General features: G+C 39.8%; 1 protein-coding gene across 1 annotated transcript in view; it reads right to left on the minus strand.

Annotated features, from left to right (window-relative positions):
- The window catches only part of NXPH1 (neurexophilin 1), a 406,143-nt gene that overhangs the window by 297,616 nt on the left and 88,712 nt on the right, over positions 1-19,815 (minus strand). The window lies entirely within an intron of this gene.

The following is a 19,815-nucleotide window of genomic DNA, read 5'->3' on the forward strand; positions in this document are numbered from 1 at the left end:
TATATATTAAGAACATTAAGGATTTTGCTAACTTAATGGTTTTTTTTATAATTGAATTTTTATTCCTTTTTATATGGTATTTTAAGTGTTTGAAATATATACTTTTTTAATATATATATATATAAATATATATACATATATATACATATATATATATATATATATATACACACACACATATGATAAATATATAATAAGGACTTTGAGGTTCTAACTGTTTGAAATATGTATGTATATTTTTTTCATATATATATATTTATATATATATATATATATTAAGGACATTAAGGATTTTGTAAATTTAATGGGTTTTTAAGTGTTTGAAATATATACGGTATATATATTTTATATATATGAGAATTAATATATTTCAATAACTTAATCGTATCCCTAATAAGGACATTAAGGATTTTTCAATATTAATAGGTGCCTGAGACGTGGAATTATGAAAACCGGGTTAGCAAAAATAAAAATTCTATTATTTTACACTGATTGTTTTGAACAACAAATTAAAAAAAAAAAAAAAACACAGAAAGTGAAGGAAATACAGCGTCCGAGGTTTGACATGACTTAGTGTGAACCCCGTAATGAGAAAAATCGTCCAAAAAAGATTTCATCATTAAAAAAGGAAAATAAATAAGAGAAGCAAGGACACGTTCAAAACGTATTACTGTAAAATATATTTTGCAAAAAATAAAAGAATTCAAATTTTATAGCTATTATTTTCTAGAATTTATTTACTAGTACCCTATGTAATCACTACGTAATGTTGGGTAACCAACCCCTAATATTAGACATTTCTAATTCCATATTTTCTGATACATCCCTCCCAAAATGTAACTTTGTCCAACTTAGCAATACAAATGTTGTGTCACTTAAAATTTCTAATATTTTAAAATATGCATAAAAGATGCTTAAATCGGGGTCAGAGTTATTTTTTTTCTTATTTCCTTATATATACTTTAGAATGAACAGATACATGTCTATCCGTCTGAAGCCACCACTAGGGGGAGCACAAGAGCTTACTACATTACAATAGAGTTCAGTGTGCAAACTGTACACAGCGAGCTCCTGACCTCCCTCTAGTGGTGGCTGAAGGTAGCCAAAATTAAATCATTTAATCCTATGTCTATCTAGAGGATTTGGGCACCTATACACAAAAACAGACTTTTAACCCTTCTTAAAATATGTTAAGGAATAAATTGGCGCAAAATGTTAGATCTAAAAGCAACATGAAGCTAAAACCTTCACTTAAAGAGTATCTTCTCGATCCTGGAAGACCTATTAAATTTTACTTTTCAGACTCTGAACATTATTATTTAGTGTACATATTTGAAAATGACTATTTTTATAAATCACCAAAGAGTGATGTATCTTTAAAAAGCATAGGGTAGAAAACATCTGACGGCACCACCGCTCCACCGGACCAAGAACACGTCAGACTCTCAAACTGCAGCCAGCCGGCAGACCTCGGGTGCTAAGCCAGAGAAGCGACCATCCTCGATATAGCAATGTAGAAAAAACGGCAGCACTCACCAGTCTTCACAAACAGGTACTTTATTGTGGCATGTCTTCACGGCACGGGGGTGCATATAAAACAGATAGTGGCAGCCGAACGACGGCCGTTTCGCGCCCACCTGGCGCTTCAACGGGTTGAAGCGCCAAGTGATGTATCTTTGTCTATAGTCCCGCTGGCATTTTGTTTATATATTTCTTGCACATTTCACCTAATTTCAACGTGATCAGAACTTAGAAAATGTTTTTCTAAAGTTCTATGATGTTCCAGGATAGCGGAAAATGAGCTCAGTCCTCCAGGAGAGCTTCATGGATGGTAATGTAAGGAATGAACAAAATGTGACAGCCGGAGAACTAAATCATAAATGAGCTGAGAGAGGTTTGTTGCGTCCTTTCATCCTCAAGGCAGTCTGATGGGAATGCCGCGGGGGTGCCCTCACTGAGGCCCTGGTATCTAAGGGGGTCTAAAACGTCCTTCTGCCACCTCCCATACATGGAAGATGTAGATGTTGAATTGATTTCGCAGTGAAGTGGTCATCATAGATCTTTCAGGACTGGTGGCCACATTTTGTAGAAATTTTTAAAAAAATTGCGTCAATGTAAAAAAAATTCTATGAAAATGTAACTCTTACTAGATATGCAATTAAAAAAAGCTTAATGAGGCATTAAAAAGTTATCCCTAAAATCATACATCATTCCTATCCATGGGGTGGGAAAACAAAATTACTGATCGCTTGGGATCTGACCACTGAGATCCCCAACGATCCCAAGAACAGGGCTCTGGAACTTGAAAACTTCGCCCCATCTAGAATGTAGGTTCGACCACTGGCCCTATCTTTGTCTACGGGACCATGAACGGTGATTTTGTAAATAACCCTTTAATAGACCTAGAGTCCATGAATAAAACTGTTTAAAACTTCCCAAAACAAAACGTTTACTGGCTCAACCCTGTTCAATACACATCAAATCTACCCACACGTGACTTGCATATTCGGACACATATAGACAAACAATATCTGTCTTACCAATTTTATGGGGGAAACCCAAGAACGTGGGAAGACATCCGAATTTAGAAAAGTGTAGCCGACGGCCATGTTTTCCAACCACTAGTATGTATACATTTTCCAGGGGACAACAGTGACCGTTATGACCACATACTGTAGCTCGTATACGAGATGCCCCAAACTGGCCTTATAAAATGCCCACTAATTCTCTATCAATCACAGATAGGCCCCCCAGAGATTACCTAAGTCAAGCTTTTGTCCTTCCTTACCATTGTTCCTGGCTTGAAACTTCCCTAGATGTGTGCTGCAAGATGATCAGCTGTATGAAAAAAAAATAATTTTCAAATTTTCTTGGCTCTTTCATGAGTCGTTTGTAGTATATGTGTCTACTAGATTGAGGCCCGATGCTCTTGCATCGGGAGGGTGGTGACTCCCGGTGGGGAGGGTGCCCTGGCAGCAGGGATCCCAGTGGTGGCCTGGATTCCACCAGAGGCCGAGATCCCAGCGGTGGTCTGGATCCCAGTGGCGGTCGGGATCCCAGCGGCAACCTGGATCCCAGCAGAGGGGGGTCCGGCGATGACCCACTGGTGGTACTGCGCAAGGGCCTGGTACCACCAGCTGGTGCCATATTGGAATATCCATCACTTGGGTATTCCAATATGGCGGTTGGCGTACTTCTGGTGCCGCACAGTGGATTGTGGGGTTCGAGGATGTCCAGGCGGCAGTGGATGACAGACAATTTAAGGTAATTATATAAATAGATATGAAGCCACCGATTAGTTGTGATTTGTGTTGCATCATATTAAGGGCGTTATTGTATGTTTGTGATAATGTGTTGATTTCTTTTCACGAGAAATTGGAAAAGTTGATAATAATTGAATAAAGGTAAGGGACAGCTGGACACGTTGGCATGGATTCCTGCTCTTTCTAGATGACGTCCATTTAATTTATTCTGACTTTAGTTGAATAAAAGATTACTTATGTTTACAATTTAATTTTACATATTTTTAGGTGAAACTCCTCTGTGTTCAGTTACCTGTAGTCCCCCTTTTTCTGCTCACAGTCTACATGTTCAGTAAACTGCTGAGGAGAGGGAGGAGGGATGTGCAGCTGCAGTTTTCACACAGCAGTGTATGACTTCATGCTGTGAGAGGGGAGAGGGAAAATCAGCAGAAAATTCATCTAATTGTCCAATGAGCACAAGGCACAGCTCTGACATCATGTAAGAAATATCACCACCTATTCAGTGATGGGGGAGGAAAGGAAGTAGGCCAAGAAGATGCTGGCTTCACATATTTCTGGCTTAACTACAAATTAGTTTGTGTTAATGTTTATTCTTACACATACAGATCTGTCCTTCATTAACCTTTCCCTTAACCTGACTTATTTCGATATGTACAGATTAGAGAGGATCGAATCAACGTAATACAAAGCTTTGTTACATTTTTCAAAATTTTGAACAATTTGCTGTTCTTTTAGCACCTCCTCTAAATTGGTTTTTCCAATTTTACAGATTGCAGCAGCCCAAGATAGTTCACATGACCTCAGGTGCAACCTTGAGGTCTTCCCTATAATGCCTTACAGCTATCACATCGCATAGTATAGCACATCCAACCAAGAGGGATTTTTATAGCCTGTACAAAAGCCAGGGCAGGGAATGCAGCAGCCGCTCTGTAGCGAATCTGGATAGTAAGAGGACGTCACCACTCAGCAACACAGATAGGAAGGTAAAAAAAAACACTGAAGAAACTGTACATATAGTGTGTGACCTTAAAGAGCTGGAAAGGGGGCACAAATTGATACTTGTGTTTTTTCAGGGCAATTGAAAAATTGATTTCCCCAATACTATTTTTTGTCAAAAAAAAATAAAAATTCAAAGCTGATGAATTAAAAAGATTCACTCATCTCTAGTACAAAATTTCCAACACTGACACCATCTATCTTCTCATAAAGATCAAAAAAACCTTTCGTGCCTCGCAGGCCCAAAACCTTCAAATCCAGCAGCTTAATACATTATTTTTCACATATTGTAATATCTATTTATTTGTGTTTTCGAGCCCATAAAACAATGGAAAAAAAAGAAATTAGGACAAAGTGTTGACAATTTGTTGTTTTTCTGAAGCAACGCAATTGTTCCATCAGAGATTTCCTGAATGTGCCAATTAAAATGTGACAAATTTGGAAAATTACAGTGAAAAATGCCACAGACATCACTCATGTCGAATAGATGCAAAGTGATATTAGCGGGTCTGTGCGGCACATACTCCGAATATATGGGAGAAGCAATTTTACTAGAAAGCTCATATACATGTCAGCAAGTGCATTTCATTACGCTGCTAATATAATAGCCATATCCATTACTTTAATGACTCTGCGAATTTATCACTCCTCACCTTCCTCCATGCAGCACGCAAGATGGAAATATCAAAGTGTCAGTTTGCAATGGGAGTATATGTGAAAAAGGACAAATTATAAGTTTATCTAATATTTCCTTGTCATCATACAGATGATTGATATATTTAAACATAAAAATAAAGTAAAAACATGTAATGCATGATCATAATAATAATAAATAGTAATAATAATCTTTATTATTATTTATTATTATGATCATAGCCATAGAATCATAAAAACATAGTTTGTTTTGTCTGCTCAATTTAATTCATTTTTTCTTAGCTTTTTTTTACTAATTAATTTTATAATGTAATATTAATTAGATATGTATGTTATTTTAAACTTAATTTTTGGCCTTCTGATAAATCATTGAAATTTCACTTGCACTACCCCTCCAGACCATGTGGAGTGCACTTATGACAAGAAAGAATGTATTTTTGTATCTTGGGGCAACTGCTAACTAACGATTTCATGATACCTAGACCTCACCAGTGGAGCTCAAACGAAAATTTCAAATATTGCTTAATTTTGTATTTTATTTTTATCCTATACTCAGTATGTCCTAAAAATAAGGGATCATTATGTTGATAAATTAGATCCTGTTACACCCAGGGGCATCATTAATTGATTATATTTGGATGTAAATTCAATATATTATCGTGCCATAATAGAAACCTCCACCCCTCCCCAAAGGGATGCAACTCATAGATACATATAGCATAAATGTCTCCTGACAGAGTATCATCAATGTAAAAAGAGAAAAAAAAAAACATGTAATGCATAAATTCCATCCAAACAAATCATATCCATAGAGTGATAAAAACATAATTTGTCTTGTCTGCTCAATTTAATACATTTTTATTTTTTATTCTTCTTCTGAGTAGGAGATTCTAAATTCTAACACTTATTTTACATTATTTTAGTTTAACTCTTGCTGCTATGAGAAAGTATTTATATTAAACAACAAATGTTTTGCTTGTTATACCCCTCCAGACCATGCGGAGTGCTGTTAAGACCAAAAAAGAATGTGTTTTTGCGATGCCTGGACCTCTACAGTGGTTAAATTCTCTGATAAAATGTCAACTGTTGCTCAATTTATATTTTAATTTTATCTTTAACTCATTTTCTAATTAAAATAAGGGATCATTATATTACATAGTAACATAGTAACATAGTTAGTAAGGCCGAAAAAAGACATTTGTCCATCCAGTTCAGCTTATATTCCATCATAATAAATCCCCAGATCTACGTCCTTCTACAGAACCTAATAATTGTATGATACAATATTGTTCTGCTCCAGGAAGACATCCAGGCCTCTCCTGAACCCCTCGACTGAGTTCGCCATCACCACCTCCTCAGGCAAGCAATTCCAGATTCTCACTGCCCTAACAGTAAAGAATCCTCTTCTATGTTGGTGGAAAAACCTTCTCTCCTCCAGACGCAAAGAATGCCCCCTTGTGCCCGTCACCTTCCTTGATATAAACAGATCCTCAGCGAGATATTTGTATTGTCCCCTTATATACTTATACATGGTTATTAGATCGCCCCTCAGTCGTCTTTTTTCTAGACTAAATAATCCTAATTTCGCTAATCTATCTGGGTATTGTAGTTCTCCCATCCCCTTTATTAATTTTGTTGCCCTCCTTTGTACTCTCTCTAGTTCCATTATATCCTTCCTGAGCACCGGTGCCCAAAACTGGACACAGTACTCCATGTGCGGTCTAACTAGGGATTTGTACAGAGGCAGTATAATGCTCTCATCATGTGTATCCAGACCTCTTTTAATGCACCCCATGATCCTGTTTGCCTTGGCAGCTGCTGCCTGGCACTCGCTGCTCCAGGTAAGTTTATCATTAACTAGGATCCCCAAGTCCTTCTCCCTGTCAGATTTACCCAGTGGTTTCCCATTCAGTGTGTAATGGTGATATCGATTCCTTCTTCCCATGTGTATAACCTTACATTTATCATTGTTAAACCTCATCTGCCACCTTTCAGCCCAAGTTTCCAACTTATCCAGATCCATCTGTAGCAGAATACTATCTTCTCTTGTATTAACTGCTTTACATAGTTTTGTATCATCTGCAAATATCGATATTTTACTGTGTAAACCTTCTACCAGATCATTAATGAATATGTTGAAGAGAACAGGTCCCAATACCGACCCCTGCGGTACCCCACTGGTCACAGCGACCCAGTTAGGGACTATACCATTTATAACCACCCTCTGCTTTCTATCACTAAGCCAGTTACTAACCCATTTACACACATTTTCCCCCAGACCAAGCATTCTCATTTTGTGTACCAACCTCTTGTGCGGCACGGTATCAAACGCTTTGGAAAAATCGAGATATACCACGTCCAATGACTCACCGTGGTCCAGCCTATAGCTTACCTCTTCATAAAAACTGATTAGATTGGTTTGACAGGAGCGATTTCTCATAAACCCATGCTGATATGGAGTTAAACAGTTATTCTCATTGAGATAATCCAGAATAACATCCCTCAGAAACCCTTCAAATATTTTACCAACAATAGAGGTTAGACTTACTGGCCTATAATTTCCAGGTTCACTTTTAGAGCCCTTTTTGAATATTGGCACCACATTTGCTATGCGCCAGTCCTGCGGAACAGACCCCGTCACTATAGAGTCCCTAAAAATAAGAAATAATGGTTTATCTATTACATTACTTAGTTCTCTTAGTACTCGTGGGTGTATGCCATCCGGACCCGGAGATTTATCTATTTTAATCTTATTTAGCCGGTTTCGCACCTCTTCTTGTGTTAGATTGGTGACCCTTAATATAGGGTTTTCATTGTTTCTTGGGATTTCACCTAGCATTTCATTTTCCACCGTGAATACCATGGAGAAGAAGGTGTTTAATATGTTAGCTTTTTCCTCGTCATCTACAACCATTCTTTCCTCACTATTTTTTAAGGGGCCTACATTTTCAGTTTTTATTCTTTTACTATTGATATAGTTGAAGAACAGTTTGGGATTAGTTTTACTCTCCTTAGCAATGTGCTTCTCTGTTTCCTTTTTGGCAGCTTTAATTAGTTTTTTAGATAAAGTATTTTTCTCCCTATAGTTTTTTAGAGCTTCAATGGTGCCATCCTGCTTTAGTAGTGCAAATGCTTTCTTTTTACTGTTAATTGCCTGTCTTACTTCTTTGTTTAGCCACATTGGGTTTTTCCTATTTCTAGTCCTTTTATTCCCACAAGGTATAAACCGCTTACACTGCCTATTTAGGATGTTCTTAAACATTTCCCATTTATTATCTGCATTCTTATTTCTGAGGATATTGTCCCAGTCTACCAGATTAAGGGCATCTCTAAGCTGGTCAAACTTTGCCTTCCTAAAGTTCAGTGTTTTTGTGACTCCCTGACAAGTCCCCCTAGTGAAAGACAGGTGAAACTGTACAATATTGTGGTCGCTATTTCCTAGATGCCCGACCACCTGCAGATTTGTTATTCTGTCAGGTCTATTAGATAGTATTAGGTCTAAAAGTGCTGCTCCTCTGGTTGGATTCTGCACCAATTGTGAAAGATAATTTTTCTTGGTTATTAGCAGAAACCTGTTGCCTTTATGGGTTTCACAGGTTTCTGTTTCCCAGTTAATATCCGGGTAGTTAAAGTCCCCCATAACCAGGACCTCATTATGGGTTGCAGCTTCATCTATCTGCTTTAGAAGTAGACTTTCCATGGTTTCTGTTATATTTGGGGGTTTGTAACAGACCCCAATGAGAATTTTGTTACCATTTTTCCCTCCATGAATTTCGACCCATATGGACTCGACATCCTCATTTCCTTCGCTAATATCCTCCCTTAAAGTGGACTTTAGACAAGACGTTACATAGAGACAATCCCCTCCTCCTCTCCGATTTTTACGATCCTTTCTAAACAGACTGTAACCCTGTAAGTTAACTGCCCAGTCATAGCTTTCATCTAACCATGTCTCGGTTATTCCCACTATGTCAAAGTTACCTGTAGATATTTCTGCTTCTAGTTCTTCCATCTTGTTTGTCAGGCTTCTGGCGTTTGCGAGCATGCAGTTTAGAGGATTTTGTTTTGTTCCAATCTCCTCGCTGTGGATTGTTTTAGAAATGTTCTTACCTCCCTTCTGAGTATGTTTTCCTGGATCTAGTATATTTAGTATATTGCTAAATCAGATGCTGTTCTATGAAGGAAAAGCCCATCAATCAGCATGTGATCATTCCTACTATGATGGAAATTAAATACATTATTGTGCCATGATGATAAAAACTCTCCAATGGGATGCAACACTTTGGCAATCATATATAAACAGAAATACAGCAGAAACATCTCGTGACAAAGTATATTAATTATATTTAATTATTTTTTTCTTTCTAAGGTGATCAATTCTCAACACCTATTTTAGGATATGTCAATTCAGCCAAAGGTAAGGAAAGACATATCTGAAAGTGGGATTTTGTGGGTGTCAACTAGTCATGGAGAAGACCAAATTTCACTTGTTTTCCCCATGATTGTTCCCCTTTACAGCAGGTTAACGGGGCTGTCTCGTGAAAACAAGTTATCACCAATCCATAGATAGGTGATAACTTACTGATCGGTGGGTCTCTTGTAAATTGGTAGAACAGGGAATTTGTATCCCTGGCAAAATACTTTTATCACCCCCAGGTCAGATGCCCAACTGCCTCTCCATTCATTATCTATGGGGCTGTTGGGAAAAGCCAAGTGAAGCATCTCAGTAGCTTCACCAGGAATGGATCAGCGGTTAAGCATGTGTCATGCCCTTAACTCTAACGGAGATGAAAATGCCCGATTCTGCTGACTGGTTTGGATTCCAGCGGCTGGTCCTCCACCGCTTGACAACTTTTTTTATCACCCTTCCTGTGGGCAGATGATATCTTTTTTTCATCGGACAACTGTTATGATCCGGTGACCTTGGAGCCGCATGAAACTTTCTCTGGAGTAGGTGGTAACTATACTGACCGCAAATCCTGAACTAACACCGCAACTAGAAGTAGCCGTGTGGTGTGCCTAACAAACCCTAGACACCTCGACACAGCCGGAGGACTAAATACCCCTATAGATGGAAATAGGAATTCTACCTTGCCTCAGAGCTGAACCCCAAAGGATAGGCAGCCCCCCACGAATATTGACTGTGAGTAGGAGATGAAAGACACACGCAGGCAGAAAACAGGATTTAGCAAAAGAGGCCACTCTAGCTAAATAGGAAAGGATAGGACAGAATACTAAGCGGTCAGTATTAAAACCCTTCCAAAAATATCCACAGCAGATAATACAAAAAATTCCACCATCTAACTAAAGACGTGGAACGTATATCTGCAACTCCTGAGAATCCAGCAAGACTGAGAAAATACTGACACAATCTAAGCTGGACAAGAAAAAACAAATGAATAGCACTGAATTATCAAGCACACAGCATGTGTGCCACCGAAACAAAACCAGACACTTATCTTTGCTGATTTGGCAGCAAGGCAGGAGGAACCAGAAAGAGGTCCAACACCTCCCAACAACCATGGACAACTGGCAAGGACTAATGAATCCTGCACACCTAAATACCCCAGTCAGAACTGCAATCAGCAGATACACCTGACCAGGACTGCAACCCAGGGACAACTGCATTACCACCTACAACCACCTGAGGGAGCCCAAAAGCAGAATTCACAACAGACAACCCATTAAAGCTTTCACAATCTCAGAAGGGGCCTCCAACTATCATGGGTGGTTTTTTTTTAGAATTGATCTTCTCGTAGGAGCCAAAAGGATCTTTTATGCCCTAGAGCCAAGGGTGTCGAAAGGATCCCTTTGGCACATATGAGAAGATCAATTCTATAAAATACCTATGATAATTGTGGGTTCTGTTTAAGACTGTTAAGATCATTGGATGTCCAGTGAAGACAACCCTTCAACTGCAACTCTTGAAACCACTATAGTTACGCCCATTCAGTTCTACAGAGGACCTGTCACCAGGTCAAAAGTGTCCAGTCGCTGCTCTCCTGAATTGTCCGCTTTTTTTCTTTTTTCAAATTCATCTTACGATTCCAGAGAACTTTTTACCTAGTGGTAACTCTTACAGTCTTCCCAAGAGGGTGTGCCTCACAGGGTAATAACGAAGACATTCCAAAAAAACACGCCCCTGAGGATCCTGGTAGCCATGTCCCCTTGAAAAAAAAACATGACAAACAGAAACATGGTGTTTTTCCCTGTAAATAGAAAAAAACACACAAATATAAAACATAAACTAAAAGACCAATTGTTCTGGAACCATATGGCAGATTTGAAAAAAACAAAAAAAGCAAAATACTCAGGAGAGCAAAGGGGAATACAGTAGGATCGAAAACTGGCCGCTTCTGAAGTAGTGACAGGTCCTGATTAAATGCCCTTAAAAGCTCTTGCAGGACAAAAAATAATCAGTTGATAAAGTAATTGCCCAAAGTTTTGGGCCACAATCTAAAATCTGTTACAGGGCCCCCAACGTGCTAATTATAATGGAGGTCTTCCAATGTCACAGAAGGGACATGGACTTGTTTAGGCGTCAAGGTCTTGAGTAAGCGTTACCTCTACGTCCCATAAAGTCACCCCCAGCTATATCTACTAAGTAAGCATACGATACTACACTTGAATGTACAGTATGTGGGTGATTACTAATTAAATGTATCACTGTATTTTAATAAATGATAAACATGGAATCCTTTTTCGATAGTGCCCCTGTTTGTGGATTCACTGCCTTTCACTTTTACCGCTTGTAATGTCACCTCTTGCAGTTTAATGCCAATGATCTGTGATGAACTGGAAGCAAAATAACGGTTTCCATTTTTCTGATTTATGGGCGCTGCGAATCCTCGCCGAGCAGATTCCATGCCCCATATAACAATGGCAGCGCCTTCATTTTATCTTTATCAGCCCTTTGACAACGAGCATTCAACAAACTATGGGCCGTCATGTAAGCTTCATTGAAATTCCAAAATTAATTAATTACGACTTTATCTACATTCTCACCAGGATCAGCTTTTTTGCCATAAACCACCCAGAATTCAATGCAAACATCTGGAAAGTCTCATTTTATGGGAGAGCTTCCAGCTGATTATATCACCATTTTTTTTACAGATAATTCCATCAGTAAATTAAGGGAAAAAAATAATGCAAAAAAAGCTTGAAACAAAAATTCATTTTGATTCTATATTCAATAAGTTTACTCAATTGGTAAAATTGTGTAAAAAATTAAATTAGGATTATGTAGAAAGAAAACATTTTTATCCCTTCTCGTCTACCTCATTTGAGCTGAGCTGTAACACTGGATACAATCCATAACCAATAGAGGAGCAGGTTCTAGAACAAAGAAGTCAAATTTTTCTAAAACCCCTTTAACTTGGTATCAAAAGTTCACCTAAAAATTATCAAAACAGCCCCCAACCTCTGACATCAGTCAGTGCTCTGCAACTATTGGCTGAAGATGAGTAATGCTATTTAGCTGCAGCCAATAGCTGCAAAGTACTAGCTGATATCAGGTATAACAACCTCTGCTGCGAGCCCAGTGATGTGCAGCAGAGGTTGTTCCATCATTGTCACAAAGACAATTAACACTACAAGGAGCAAATACAAAACTTATGATATGACATGAAGAACCTGGTTATAATGAATGTGTCATCAGAAAATTACCTATTGTTTAAATGTTCTTATGCTAAATGTCTTTTTTTTAAATATGTTTTTCATATTTTTGTATCAATTTTTGGAATGTCACACTAGCCACAAGGCTTAATATTAGGCCCATAAGTTCTGTTCTTTTTAGTAGCCAAAGGACATAGGCAGCAATAGACTGGCACTGACTCATTACCTTGTATGGGAACTTTTCTAGGCATGTTCTGATTTGTGCAGAGGTTATAGTACAGGAGGAGGAAGAGGTGAGCGGTGATATCACCTATTGTGAATGGTGGATCCTGTGTTATCTACTGTATATGGAGGTGTTACCAGTCATTGTACAGGAGGAGGAGGTGAGCTGTGACATCACCTATTGTGAATGGTGGATCCTGTGTTATCTACTGTATATAGAGGTGTTATCAGTCATTGTACAGGAGGAGGAGGTGAGCTGTGACATCACCTATTGTGAATGGTGGATCCTGTGTTATCTACTGTATATGGAGGTGTTACCAGTCATTGTACAGGAGGAGGAGGTGAGCTGTGACATCACCTATTGTGAATGGTGGATCCTGTGTTATCTACTGTATATAGAGGTGTTATCAGTCATTATACAGGAGGAGGAGGTGAGCTGTGACATCACCTATTGTAAATGGTGGATCCTGCGTTATCTACTGTATATAGAGGTGTCATCAGTCATTGTACAGGAGGAGGAGTAGGTGAGCTGTGACATTACCTATTGTGAATGGTGGATCCTGTGTTATCTACTGTATGTAGAGGTGTTATCAGTCATTGTACAAGAGGAGGAGGTGAGCTGTGACATCACCTATTGTGAATGGTGGATCCTGTGTTATCTACAGTATATAGAGGTGTTATCAGTCATTGTACAGGAGGAGGAGGTGAGCTGTGACATCACCTATTGTGAATGGTGGATCTGGTGTTATCTACTGTATATAGAGGTGTTATCAGTCATTGTACAGGAGAAGGAGGTGAGCTGTGACATCACCTATTGTGAATGGTGGATCCTGTGTTATCTACTATATATAGAGGTGTTATCAGTCATTGTACAGGAGGAGGAGGTGAGCTGTGACATCACTATTGTGAATGGTGGATCCTGTGTTATCTACTGTATATAGAGGTGTTATCAGTCATTGTACAGGAGGAGGAGGTGAGCTGTGACATCACCTATTGTGAATGGTGGATCTGGTGTTATCTACTGTATATAGAGGTGTTATCAGTCATTGTACAGGAGAAGGAGGTGAGCTGTGACATCACCTATTGTGAATGGTGGATCCTGTGTTATTTACTGTATATAGAGGGGTTATCAGTCATTGTACAGGAGGAGGAGGTGAGCTGTGACATCACCTATTGTGAATGGTGGATCCTGTGTTATCTACTGTATATAGATGTGTTATCAGTCATTGTACAGGAGGAGGTAAGCTGTGACATCCCTATTGTGAATGGGGATCCTGTGTTATCTACTGTATATAGAGGTGTTATCAGTTATTGTACAGGAGGAGGAGGAGGTGAGCTGTGACATCACCTATTGTGAAAGATGGATCCTGTGTTATTTCCTGTATATATAGAGGTGTTATCAGTCATTGTACAGGAGGAGGAGGTGAGCTGTGACATCATCTATTGTGAATGGTGGATCCTGTATTATCTACTGTATATAGAGGTGTTATCAGTCATTATACAGGAGGAGGAGGTGAGCTGTGACATCACCTATTGTGAATGGTGGATCCTGTGTTATCTACTGTATATAGAGGTGTTATCAGTCATTGTACAGGAGGAGGAGGTGAGCTGTGACATCACCTATTTTGAATGGTGGATACCGTGTTATCGACTGAACAGACTTATTATCTTTTTGGGATGATAATAAATTCTGAAAAGTCATTTATACAGAACAGGAAGTAAGAGTCTAATATTCGACCTAGTGGTCACTGTAAAAATTGCAAGAGATCTTTTCGTTTTTAAATAGAGGGCAATATAAAAAACTAAAAAAATCTATAAAAAAAATACATTCAACATAAAAACCTTGATTTAAACATTGGGACATTTCTGATGACGAATTCCTTGTCAGTTTTAACAAACGTTACACTTTTCTCAAATGTTACTAAATAATATAGTGCCACCTGCTGGTTGCTGGAAATGTCAATGTTTTACCTTCCAAGTGACATTGAAATGCATATTTTCCTTTAATTATACGAAGTGCAAAATCACACTGTCATGTGCAATACCTGTAACATGCTACAGATATTCAGTCACTCGGTTTTAGCCTAGTTCTCCAGTATTGCCTTTAACTGTTAAACTGTAAAGCACTGCGGAATATGTTGGCGCTATATAAATAAAGATTTTTATTATTATTATTATTATTATAACTGAGGTACATCAAATACAGTTTACTGTCATGTGAGACAATTAATGCCGACATTAACAGTTGCATCCCACTAAGATTAGCTGGTTATGGTTTTTTTTTTCCTGCAGCTGGGGCCTCAAGAGATCAGTGGTGAAATCAGGAAGTGTTTACGTTCCCTGCAGCACTTCCGCAGGTTGCGTCTGGTACTGCAGCTCAGCTCCAATGAAATAAATGGAAATGAGCAGCAATACAACACAAAACCTGTGGACGGTTGTGGAAAAAAATGCAATTCTACCAGATATAGAAAATATCTGTGGCCAAGTTGGCAAACAAGTTTATTAGTAGACCTATGACTGTGAGGTCTCCTTATTATTATAACTCTACCATTTTACCTAATAGGTTTACGGAATAAAATATTCACTAGAAGAATTTGGTAACTCGAAACTGAAAAAGTCGTTCTCCGAAGCACAAACTCAACCCGGTATATAAACACGGCAATAGCAGCCGACCGCACTTTGATCTCCATTATATATATCGCCTCCCGCTTGTGCCTCCTGCAATTGGCGCGAGACAGTCTGAATTATAGTGCCAGTTTGTCACCGGACCTCAATCACGGGAGAAGAAAGTGTACTTTATCTTCCAGTGTCACACAGTAATTTTGCCGTATCATCCTCGACTTAGAATGGAGAACACTTAATCAAAATGTCACCGGGTTGATTTTCTTGTTCTGTATTGTGTTATCTATGTATAACTTGCACATATATTGGTACGGCAGCTTGTGCAATTCGCTTCTCCTCTCTTATAATTTATCATCGACGGTTTCTCCTTTTTGCCGGCTGTGCGGCCAGTCGGAGGAGAAGGGGGAATAATGGTGTGTCTTTTCGGCTCGACGGCACGAAGGAGAGCGAGCTATTCTATTTCCAGACTTCTATTTCTGTTCTCCATTTCTAAAGACTCGACACAAGTTAAGGCGTTATATCCTACGTAACGATAATCCGCTGTGACAATGTGCAGGTGGAGTGGCGTACGTGTTTGTGCGATGCCAGACAATACGCCAAGCGCTGTGCATTGTTCATAGCTAGTTAGAGGGGATGCCCGCTAAGCCCGAATTTTACCTTAAAAAGATGAAAAAAACGTAAGATTATTCATTTATTAACATATCTACGGAAATCTATCTATCTTTTAATATATCTTCGGAAATCAATTTTTTTTGTTAGAGTTTGAAATTGCGCAAAAATTAAAAGGATATGTAAGATAGACCATAAATGTCTGATAGTTCTGACTCATCGTTGGGACCCGCTCCTATCTCCAAAGTGAGTTCTCCCTGATCCAATTTTTCGTTAATGGCGCTGTGGTCGCTATGATTGGAGCGGGGGCTACACATCTTGCCCCCATTTACTGTAAGGCCTCTTTCACACTTCAGTCTTTTGGCATCAGTCTGAAACCGGCATTTTCCTCAAATAGCCATTTTTTTGGGTGGATCCGCTATTTTCCCATAGACATACATTAGCGACGGATTGTGGCGGATGGTCGTCCGTTCCATCCGCCATGTGACGGATCCATCGAGATGTGGCGGACGTCATCTAGACATTGACGGACATTATAACGTGTTTTGTCTATGCCGAAATGGCGGTTCGCGACAGATCCGTCACGTCCACCATTCCATAGAATGGCCGCCTATGGGCGACGGATCCGTTGCGACCGTCATTTGGCGGATCCGTCGCCCCAATCCGTTTTTTCAATTGCGCATGCTCCAAAAAGTAGATACTTTTCCCAGACAACCCCCAAGTAACGGATCCGTCAAAAAAACTGATCCGTTAGAAACGTTTTCTCAACAGTTGTGACGGATCCGTCGATCCGTCACTATGTCGGAGCAGACTGACGCCAAACAACTGAAGTGTGATAGAAGCCTAAGGGTTCACTCACACGAGGGAATAAAATGGACAAGTGCACAGGGATTGCACTCGGACCAGCGTTATTCACTGAGGCGGTGCAGACCGGCGTCTTTTTTTCTCAGCTGTATTCTGCGTGAAGAAAAATTAGCAAAATTGGTTCAGTGCGGAAAAAAAAAAATTGGATGCCATACTTGACCAATTTGGTGTCTGAATTTTAGGGGTGACATTACAATTCTGTAGCACAGGAAACCGTAAATCATTCTGTAAATGATTAATAGCTGCTGAGTGAAAGAACGGATGGGATAGGGGTGACACGTGAGAAAAAAAAATCATCCCACTTTTCTGGATGAGAATGGGACCAATTTTTTTATCACTCGTGTGACCTCGGCCTTATAGGAAGTCTGAAAACAGCACTTAAACAGCCGCTGTGACTGGAGAGGCGGCGGCGCATGTGCAACTCGCTCAACTCACTTTTATGGGAAGTTCCAAAACTGCTAAGCGCGCAGGCTCAACAGTCAGCTGTGCATGCGCAGCGCTCACTTTATTGGAGATCTGGACACAGTATTTACCGTGTGATTGGAGAGGAGGTTGCACTCGCTCAGCTCTCTCCATTTACTTTTACGATAGGTTCAAAAGCGACCCGCGTTCACTCGCTCCCATACTGAGACTGGACAAGTGGTTGCACATACGCAGCTCTCTTCATTCACTTTCATGCAAAGTCTGGAAACATTCAATTGTAATTTTTCGAACGCTATGGCTGGTGAGGTGGCTACACATGTACAGCACTCTCCGGTCACTTTTATGGGAGGTTCCAAAATTGCTGAGCACGCATGCTCAACAACTGTGACCGGAGAAGCAGCTGTTTCTTAACTTTTAACTGAAAACATCTGCGTGCATTTATTCAGTCACAGTTGCTGAAGGATTGGATGTTCATGCATGGCCTTCTCCTTTTACTTTTTCGATAAGTTCAAAAACAGCCGAGCGCACTTAATCAGTTATTTTTGCAACTCTCATAGAGGTGTCTGGAATTTATGATGCTCTCCTTACACTTTTACGGGATGTTCCAAAGCTACCCTGGACACATGATCTACAACTGTTACTGGAGACGTGACTGCGCATGCGCAATGCTCTTTATTGACTTTTTTTGTGTGGGTCTGAATACATCAGAACGCACTTATTTGTTACTAGAGAAGTGATTGTACATGGGCTTCCGTCTGCATTTCCTTTTATTGGTGACGTCTGAAAACAGCTGGGTGCACTTAATACATATGTCTGGAGAGGTGACTATACATGCATGGCTTTCTCCATTTACTTTTACGATAAGTTTAAAAACAACCGAGTGCACTTAATCATTTATTTTTGGAACTCTCATAGAGGTGTCTGGAATTTACTTCAAAACTACCCTGGACACATGCTCTACAGCTGTTACTGAGAGGCGACTGCGCATGCACAGCGCTCTTTATTGACTTTTTTTGTGTGAGTCTGAAAACATCAGAGCACACTCACTTATTACCAGAGAGGTGATTGCATATGGGCGTCCATCTTCATTCCCTTTTATTAGTGACGTCTGAAAACAGCTGAGTACAGTTAGTGCATATGATTGGAGAGGCGACTGTGCACGCATGGCTTTCTCCATTTGCATGCGGGAGGCTGTTGCTTAACTTTTATGGCAGGTCTGAAAACATCTGCGTGCACTTTCTCAGTCGCAGTTACTGAAAGATTGGATGTTCATGCATGGCCTTCTCCATTTACATTTTTCAATAAGTTCAAAAACAGCCGAGTGCACTTAATCAGTTATTTTTTGGAACTCTCGTAGATGTGAAGGTTGTGATGAGGAAGCCCCTTTCAGTGAAAATAAAGGCAAGTACAGAGTTATATGATTTCATTTTTTAACAGATTTTCCGGGTAATATTTTGATGTTCCATATAGTGCCCAAATAATACAGTAGCACATATGACTTTAACATGTCCAAACAACAGTAACAGAGAGTTGCCTAAGTACAGTACTTCCCAACTTGAAAATACAGCTATCTTCTAATGATGGTGGTTAGCGCCTCATCTGGGTACTGGACCTAAAAGACGAACTTTGGCTCACAGACTTGGGATATCTGGGTGGCTTGTTCAAGATTTTGCAAAAAGGACCACAAGCTCCAAGTTGGTCACTAGCTGCCTCCAGAGGATCAGACGCCAAGTTTGGTGCAAATTTTGGTTGTCCAGACTACAGGGGCTGTTGCTACCCCCTCTGGCAGGGACAAATAATCTGTGAAAGCTTCTAAACTTTAGACCATCCTTACTTCTTATAAGGGTTCCTTCGACAGTAAACTAATCATAAAGTGGCCTTCTGGGGGTACACACGGCGATCAGCTAGAATCTGATATGTGCTCCATTTCCCTGCAGCGCCACCACAGGAGATCTTGGGCATTACACCATTGCGACTCATATCAATAGGTTACCTGTATAATACAGGACATGATTGGTCCTCCAGAGTGAGAGACGCCCTTTGCAATTCTTCTTCTGATGGAGATCCTCCTCCAATAAAGGGCTTCTCTGATCTATCCCCTGGAGAGATCATAACTTCCCAATTAATGGGATTCTGACAGCTGGAACCTTCAACGACTGCCAGAGTGGGAACTTTTATCCCTATTTCAAAATGAAGGACAGGTCGGACACCCAACTCTCTGGCCAAGAGATGGAGGTCCTCTTCCAATAAAGGGCTTCTCTGATCTATCCCCTGGAGAGATCATAACTTCCCAATTAATGGGGTTCTGACAGCTGGAACCTTCAACGACTGCCAGAGTGGGAACTTTTATCCCTATTTCAAAATGAAGGACAGGTCGGACACCCAACTCTCTGGCCAAGAGATGGAGGTCCTCTTCGAATAAAGGGCTTCTCTGATCTATCCCCTGGAGAGATCATAACTTACCAATTGTTGGGATTCTGACAGCTGGAACCCTCAACGACTGCCAGAGAGGGAACTTTTATCCCTGTTTCAAAATGAAGGACAGGTC

Source organism: Ranitomeya imitator, chromosome 6 (genome assembly GCF_032444005.1).
Source record: "Ranitomeya imitator isolate aRanImi1 chromosome 6, aRanImi1.pri, whole genome shotgun sequence".
Taxonomy (NCBI): Eukaryota; Metazoa; Chordata; class Amphibia; order Anura; family Dendrobatidae; genus Ranitomeya; species Ranitomeya imitator.